We start from the raw sequence: 9,492 nt of genomic DNA, 5'->3' as shown, positions 1-9,492 counted from the left end.
TTTTTAGATACATTTCTCTTAAACCTCAAGCTTATTCCTGCTAGTTCCTACCAGGAGATATCTTACAAAATCCTACAGCGGGCTTACTTCTCACCTAGACATTGTCATTTGATGGGCACTGCTAATTCCTCAGACTGCCACAAATGCCACTCCCATGATGCTGACTTGTACCACTGTCTATGGACCTGCCCTGTGGATTGATCCTCATTGTATAATTTCACGTTTTATCTTCCATTATATGTACTAACTGTATTATGAGAGATTCAATAAAGCATATTTGGAAAAAAAAATGTTCGGTGTGGAGGTAGGGGCGAATTTAAGACCCCTACTTAAAAGGGATATTTCTCCCTCATTAAGATTCTTTTTGGACAGGTTCACAATGCTTTTGGAAAGGTTTTCCCACTGTTTTTAAATTAATTTCTTAAGTAACTCCCTCTTTCCTCCTCTCTTCCCTCTGGGCTTCTGTGTCTTCTTTTTTAGGGTTCCCTGTCTTTGGTCGGATTGAAGTGTGGCTCGGGTTTTGTGTACCTCTAGATAAATCCTCCTAGTGGGTGGTCTATCAATACTATTCAGAGATCTAACTTTAGGTCTTGAACCTGAGTATGAAGCCCCTGCGTGTGTCTCTCATGATGCACTATCCATGGTGTGTGAATCATACTGGGGTTTGTGTTTTTGTTCTCTAGTATAGGTTCATCCTCCCCTGTTTGGCAGATTTCTATTTCTTATGGGGGAAGAGGTGTAAACTGGTCTCTTTCTTATCTTCTCATACTGACTTCTGTACGTTGAAATCCTAGGTCTAAAAGGAGGTCTTGGCTGTGTATATTTCATCTCTTGATAATGTCTTCTTTCTCTACTTTGTGTTTTATATGCTCTAATGTCTCCGCCTCTGTAGTCTTCTATATCACTTTTAAATTTCTTAAACTTGGTGTCCAAATGGGACTGTTCGAATGTGACAAGTTTGTTCAGAAGACTGATCCCTTTCCTCAAACTCCTTGGATTGGTTCAGTGGTTCTATAACTTTCATAAGTTGTTCTATCTCTTTGAATAAATCCTCTACTTTCTTCCTATACCAGAATACAATGTCCATCAGGGATATGAAACATTGTTCTAGGACCTTGATGGCTAACACTCCAGATGTTTTAAAACTACACATCCCAGCATGCTCTGCATCACATTTAGTATGGCCAAAATAGCTAAACTGAAGCAGAGCATGCTGGGATATGTAGTTTAAAAACATCTGGAGTGTCAAGGTTAGCCATCAAGAGTCTAGGATATTATCCCATTCTTTCTGATACTCAATGTCTTTCTGGAATACTGACAGTTTGGATATTCATGTGACCTTATTGGTTAGGGTATATAAAGCCAGCCATACCTAGGTAATTATCAACCTTTTATAAAGCTACTAGGTGTGGTGAATCGCGTAAGGAGGATATTGTTACCCCACCTTCCACTGTTGTTCCTGGATTGCAGACCGTACATCTGTCAGCACCGGGGTTCCTTGTGTTCCCGGCTGTGACCGTGGTGGACCAGTGGAGGGCGCTGGGTAGCAGGACGAAGGAGGTTTGAGGTAGTCAGAACTCATGCACGGAGGATGGAGGAAGACGACCTGCCGGGGACACAGAGGATTGGCTGAGACCTAAAGCAGAGGCGCGGGGTCTAAGCCGACAGTGGTATTCACCAGGGACCCCTGCAAGGGGATATGGACTTCGCTGCAACTGCCGACCAGGTCGCGGCCCTCTGCCCAGGTTCCCCTGTGGCTTTGGCAGGGTTTGAAACACAAGAGTCTTTTGAGGGGTACTTAAACCATCAATGGTGATCGATGGCACTGAATGCTATACAGCAACACGGAGGACACGGAGGGATGTGAATAGCAGGGAGTACACAGTATTGGGGGACTGAGTACCGTGAGATGCGACCTGGAAGCCGGGGATGACACGAGGGTAACACAGGAAGACGCTGGAGACCACTGGGGATCGCTGGAGCGGCTAGGGAGCCAATACTGGAGATCACTGGGGATTACTTGAGGATCACTGGAGATCGCTGGAGCGGCCTGGAAGCCGATGCTGGGGAACACTGGGGATCACTGGGGAGGCCTGGGAGCCGAGAGGAGACGGGCACGGAACCCACTGATATCCGGGCGCTGAGCAGGTAACCTGGACTGCACGAGAAGACAGGATCACACGGCAGATGGGTCTCGTGGAGATTTCTGGCAGGAGTGGAATAACCAGGGATGCTGAGAATGTCTTTGCTGACGGCCTGAGAGCCGGGGATGGTAGCATGTAGCCTGGGAGCTGCGAGGCGGCCTGGGAGCCGGGGTTGTAGTTGGCAGCCTGGGAGCTGCGAGGCGGCCTGGGAGCCGGGGTTGTAGTTGGCAGCCTGGGAGCTGCGAGGTGGCCTGGGAGCCGGGGTTGTAGTTGGCAGCCTGGGAGCTACGGGATGGCCTGGGAGCCGGTGATGACAGGTTGCAGCCTGGGAGCTGCGGGATGGCCTGGAAGCCGGAGATGACGACCTGGGAGTCATTGGTCTATGATGTCGATAACCAGGAGGGAATGTCGGAGTCTCTGGAGGCACTCTGGAAAACAGTTGACACAGGATGTCGACAACAGGTGTATGTGTGACGATACTCGAATGCGGCAACTGGTGGACGTCGGAGATGACACAGATGTTATTAGTCACCAGGAGACGACAGAAGCACAGAGTCTCTGGAGGCACTTTGGAAAACAGTGGACACAATGTCGACAATAGGCGATAATGTGACAATACTTGGATACAGCAACTGATGGACGTCAGGGATGACACGGATGTTGTTAGTCAGGGATAGACGGCAGAAGCTGAGTGTCGACTGTGAGGTAGACAGTGCCTGTCGACAGATCAGGACTGTGATGGGAAAAAGTCACTGAATGGTTTGAAGGTAGTTTGGCCTGGGAGCCAAGGGGTCTAGCCTAGGAGCTAGTGGGGATTTGCTAGCCAGTGCCAGCGGTATCCTCTGCAGGGGATAGCTTGCTCACTCAACCGCAGTGATGGAATTAGCAGGAGTCTCTGGAGATGAATGGAACCAGGTAAGTAGCAGCAGGACACTGGAGACTGGATAGCCAGGAGCCTTGGAATTCTCTGTCTCTGGGGTAACCATACAGGAAGCAGAAATAACATTTGTTCAAGGCAAGGAGGACTCTGGGAAGCTGGCTTATATTCCTCCAGGTGATTGCTTGATTGTCTGCAGCAGCAGACAGAACCAGGAAGTATGCCTTGAGTTACCTGGATCATGTGACTGGTGCTGAACTCAAGGAGCCTCACTGGAGTTTTAATCACTGAGAATGCAGAGCAGCTGCAGCTGCAGCAGCAGCTAGGAAACAGACAGGCGCGGAACATCAGAAAATAAATGTGAAACAAGTCAGGTTCATGACAGTACCCCCCCTTTAGGGGTGGACTCCGAACACCCCAATGAACTAGGTAGGAGAGCTAAAGAACTCCCAAACTGAGCTTTTTCACAGATGTTCTCAGTTTTCATCTTTGGAACAGGTTGACCATCCATCATCGACAAAAACTGAATTTATTGGAGTATCTTCCTGGAGAAAAACATGGTTGGGAAGGATAGAACCTCCCGGGAAGGGAGTTTCATCATAACCTGGGTCATAATCGGAATCTGAGTCCAATTCTAATGGACGTATATGATCCTTTCTCTTGGAGATATCAGTTAGAGAGTCCTGTAAATAATGTAAGGCAGAATAACCAATACAGATTGCAGAGTCTGAATGATCAGTATTCTTCTCTTTAGGGACATAAGTGATGTTAGCTGGTACATCCATGGGACTAGAATTTCTCAAAGGACCTGCAGAAGAACAGAGTGAAACTACACCCAATCTCAAGTCAGGAGAATGGGGTATAGAAACATCTTTAGTTCTGGAGATATGATGACTCTTAATATATGGATCCTGGAAAACCTGGTCTTTTTCAAGTTTGGATACACCAGAAAATTGGGACTGCTGATATACAGTGGGGGAATTCCAATTTTTTAATTGAGAAATGCTTTGATTCAATATAACTTGTTCTTGTTCGGAAAGTGATGGTGCTGTAGTGGATAAGCTCTAAGTGACCCTGGTGGAACTTTTCAAAGATCCCAAAGGAGCTGGTTTTCGGGGGAATTCTCTTTGAACTGCCTTTAGAAATGCCGAGAGGTCATTAAGTATAGGATCCTTAGATTCGATGAGGGGATTAGCCCATTCCAAGGCTTTACCTTTGAAGGAGAGCAGTAAAAGTCTAACTGCATTAGCAGGAGTTATAACTATTGATGGATCAGAATCCATCTGTGCGAGGATTTTTTGGACAATACAGCGAAATTGGGCAAAATCATCTTCAAAGTAAAATGATGAACTACTTACAGCAACATCTTTAGGTGAGGTACTTGGGACGATGGAAGAAGTCTCTGGGATTGTGGTAACAACTTCATCCGTTGGGAGCAGACTGTCTAGTGAAGAATTTGAACCTAAACCTCCTTTTGGGTTTATAATAGGAAGTTCATTACTAAGAGGATCGGACTGAAGTTCGACACTGGGACAGGCGGAATCCGGGCTGGAACCGGAACGGACTGAATCCGGGCATTCAGATGGTCCATCTTGGACCTGGACTACACAGTGTGTGGACATAATGGCACTGGAAGAAGGATGACCTGGAGTATATGGCTTGGGTGCCATTTCTGGAACTGGAGAAACAGATACCCCTGCTGGGGTCAGAGCATCAGATGCCTCACTGGAGGCTGATATTTTCAATATACTTCCTTGGACTGTAGCTTCAGATGTCCCAACACGAGCTACGGGATCAGGTACCTCATCCGAGGCTACAGATACAGATGTTTTGCTTGGGACTAAGGAATCTGAGATCCTTTTAGTGATGCGACACTTGTACATCCTCTTCTGGTTCTCAGACTTGGAACTAGGAATATGCATGACTGAGGCAGAGAACGTGAAGGCAGATGTTTCAGAATACTTATGCATAAGAGGCCTGCGGCACTGAGGCTTGTCACCCTTCCTGGACATATAAAGGTTACAGTCTCTAATAAGGTGACTAGTGCTACCACAGTAGAAGCATAGATGGAGCTGCCTGCGACGCTGACGTTCAGCTTCCGAGCATTTGGGATGCGAGAATCTAATGACTTTGTCTTCACACTGCATGGAAGAGCATGGATTATTTCTAAGGGAGTTTATAACAGGAGATTGTTTCCTTGCAGTGGGTCGAGCAGAACTTCTTGCAGTAACGTGTACTCTGGAGGATTTCTGGTATTAGCAGAATAATAGTGGACAGAAGACTTTGCAGCTGTTCCAACAATCTATGAAGAACACTCAGAGGTTCAGAATCCCTTTGGCAAGGGAACTGGGAAATCCGTGGACAATTCATGGGTGACAGGGGACAGGAAACTGGAACAACCGGAGTTGAATTGGAACATGGACTAGAAGTACGCAGGAATTGCTGGAGATCATCCAAACAGGAAGTGACAGCAGGTGATGCAAAAAAATTTTGGGCAGTCGACGCAGGAGGTGTCAACGACTGCTGTATAGTGTCCAATCGAGTGGATACTCCCTGGAGACTCTTCGTTATCCACTGCTGAGTGGCTTCTTGGATCTTCATACGGGCGAAGACATCTGGAAGAGCCGCTGGTCCCACACTTGGGTCGTAAGCCGAGTCCATCGGCCTTGAACAATCTGTCAGCACCGGGGTTCCTTGTGTTCCCGGCTGTGACCGTGGTGGACCAGTGGAGGGCGCTGGGTAGCAGGACAAAGGAGGTTTGAGGTAGTCGGAACTCATGCACGGAGGATGGAGGAAGACGACCTGCCGGGGACACAGAGGATTGGCTGAGACCTAAAGCAGAGGCACGGGGTCTAAGCCGACAGTGGTATTCACCAGGGACCCCCGCAAGGGGTTATGGACTTCGCTGCAACTGCCGACCAGGTCGCGGCCCTCTGCCCAGGTTCCCCTGTGGCTTTGGCAGGGTTTGAAACACAAGAGTCTTTTGAGGGGTACTTAAACCATCGATGGTGATCGATGGCACTGAATGCTATACAGCAACACGGAGGGTACGGAGGGATGTGAATAGCAGGGAGTACACAGTATTGGGGGACTGAGTACCGTGAGATGCGACCTGGAAGCCGGGGATGACACGAGGGTAACACAGGAAGACGCTGGAGACCACTGGGGATCGCTGGAGCGGCTAGGGAGCCGATACTGGAGATCACTGGGGATTACTTGAGGATCACTGGAGATCGCTGGAGCGGCCTGGAAGCCGACGCTGGGGAACACTGGGGATCACTGGGGCGGCCTGGGAGCCGACACTGGGGATCACTGGGGAGGCCTGGGAGCCGAGAGGAGACGGGCACGGAACCCACTGATATCCGGGCGCTGAGCAGGTAACCTGGACTGCACGAGAAGACAGGATCACACGGCAGATGGGTCTCATGGAGACTTCTGGCAGGAGTGGAATAACCAGGGATGCTGAGAATGTCTTTGCTGACGGCCTGAGAGCCGGGGATGGTAGCAGGCAGCCTGGGAGCTGCGAGGCGGCCTGGGAGCCGGGGTTGTAGTTGGCAGCCTGGGAGCTGCGAGGCGGCCTGGGAGCCGGGGTTGTAGTTGGCAGCCTGGGAGCTGCGGGATGGCCTGGGAGCCAGTGATGACAGTTGGCAGCCTGGGAGCTGTGGGATGGCCTGGAAGCCGGAGATGACGACCTGGGAGTCGTTGGTCTATGATGTTGATAACCAGGAGGGAATGTCGGAGTCTCTGGAGGCACTCTGGAAAACAGTTGACACAGGATGTCGACAACAGGTGTATGTGTGACGATACTCGAATGCGGCAACTGGTGGACGTCGGAGATGACACAGATGTTATTAGTCACCAGGAGACGACAGAAGCACAGAGTCTCTGGAGGCACTTTGGAAAACAGTGGACACAATGTCGACAATAGGCGATAATGTGACAATACTTGGATACAGCAACTGATGGACGTCAGGGATGACACGGATGTTGTTAGTCAGGGATAGACGGCAGAAGCTGAGTGTCGACTGTGAGGTAGACAGTGCCTGTCGACAGATCAGGACTGTGATGGTAAAAAGTCACTGATAGCTTAGAAGGTAGTTTGGCCTGGGAGCCAAGGGGTCTAGCCTAGGAGCTAGTGGGTATTTGCTAGCCAGTGCCAGCGGTATCCTCTGCAGGGGATAGCTTGCTCACTCAACCGCAGTGATGGAATTAGCAGGAGTCTCTGGAGATGAATGGAACCAGGTAAGTAGCAGCAGGACACTAGGAGAAGGTATAGCTGGAGACTGGATAGCCAGGAGCCTTGGAATTCTCTGTCTCTGGGGTAACCATACAGGAAGCAGAAAGAACATTTGTTCAAGGCAAGGAGGACTCTGGGAAGCTGGCTTATATTCCTCCAGGTGATTGCTTGATTGTCTGCAGCAGCAGACAGAACCAGGAAGTATGCCTTGAGTTACCTGGATCATGTGACTGGTGCTGAACTCAGGGAGCTTCACAGGAGTTTTAATCACTGAGAATGCAGAGCAGCTAGGAAACAGACAGGCATGGAACATCAGAAAATAAATGTGAAACAAGTCAGGTTCATGACAGCATCACCACCACAGATAGACCTGCATCACCACCACAGATAGACCTGCATCACCACCACAGATAGACCTGCATCACCACCACAGATAGACCTGCATCACCACCACAGATAGACCTGCGTCACCACCACAGATAGACCTGCGTCACCACCATAGATAGACCTGCATCACCACCACAAGCTGGTAAGTATTGTAATATTTACACCAACAACTAAGCATTCTAATGTAAAAACATTGTTTTGCTGTGTTGGTATGTTTTCTTCAATACAGTGCTGCTGCAGCATTACACATCCTAGCAAGGTAGGCTTATGTAAATATAAGGTGGAAAATAGAAGTTTCGTGGCCATGCTGGCTCATGTAGTTCCACAGCTGCTGTTATTGTAAAAACATTAAATACTGTTTAATACCCACTTAAGCATAGTCAAGAGTACCATGAACTTATTTACCAATGTCAATATATTCACAGGAACATCAAAACAACACCTCCAGACACAAGTTCAGCCAGAAGACGATGATGGCGAACAGGAAATTATTCTGGAGCATACTTGCCTACTTTTGAAAACTAGTTTCAGGGAGATTATAATTGGTAATAGAATTTTGCAAGGCACCCCATTGAGGGACGTGTCATGCTCCAACCAGAGGGTGTGTCTAGTTCCATATATGGAGAGACTGTGAAAAGAGATTGTGAATGTGGCACCTAGAAGCGTGGCTGTGTACGGCTATATCTGAGAGGAATCTTGTAAAATGACTGATATCCAAATGTAGATGAGCCCCAAAGCAGTTAGTAAGATCTACTATACTTGGTAAAGTCACCTAATAAGGTTACAAATTCCATGTTACAGAGTGGTGGCAATATGTAGGAATCCTTCACCAGAGATTGGTGGTGTAAATCATGTTCTACCTGGCATCTTACATACAGAGTGTGAAAAATACAGTTAGGAGCAGATTGGCTGCTTAAACATCTGTGTCCAAGTTATCAATTTGTTAGATTGTTTCCCAGATTGTGTGCATGAGCAGGACAAATTTATAAAACATTGCAAGTAAAAAAGGTCATACAAAACCACATTGTTGCTGTTAGACATGATAGAGGTGTAAAAATAAATAATGTGAAATGTATGTTTGTGTTGCATTGAGAAAGTTGACACATGTCGACTCCTATGAATTGTGTAGCCCGTTGTCCTAACATGACAGGCACACTTGCATTAAGGGTGTAGATGTTTAAAAGAGAACTAATTCCACATATTTCAACATGTGTCTTTGGACTAATAAATAATAAAAATAATCCTACCTTGAAATGGTGACAAGTGTAGAAAGTGAACTTTCCAATGTATTTCAGGGCTGTGTATGGCTTGCAGGTACTCAAATGAGCTATTTCCTTGCTGGCGAATCTCCAGAACGTCACGGCTGGCGATCCGCCAGCAGCCTGCCTCACCATCTGACTGAGACGCGCGTGCGTCTCAATCTCCATCGGCGGGGTGACGGGAACCCTGTCCGTCTCTGCTTCAGGGAGACGGACAGGCTTAGGGGAGGGTGCAGGCAGGTGGCGGGGACCCCGGGTGAGTGCCAACAAGCCGGCGGTGACCCGGGGATGAGCTTGAAGCGCCGTCAGAAGGGGACACGCGCGCCTCTCGTGTGCACGCGTCCCCTTCTCGCTATAGAGATGGCGCTAGCCGGGGATGGCGGCTGGCGTCGCCATAGCCTGCCCCTGCAAAGATGGGACCTGCCCTATCTGTATGTAATTTAGGTGTGTTTCGCGTTAATTAGCCGACCGATTGCGGCCGTACTCAGGCGGATGGTCTAAGAGTGGTATGGAGCACTCTTTGGCGTCCGCCTGTTTTGACCCAAAAATGTCCCGAGCACTCTCCGAACGAGGCGGATGCACCTCCAT

The sequence above is a fragment of the Crinia signifera genome, chromosome 11, assembly GCF_055691185.1.
Source record: "Crinia signifera chromosome 11, ASM5569118v1, whole genome shotgun sequence".
Lineage (NCBI taxonomy): Eukaryota > Metazoa > Chordata > Amphibia > Anura > Myobatrachidae > Crinia > Crinia signifera.
This window is presented reverse-complemented; position numbering follows the sequence as displayed.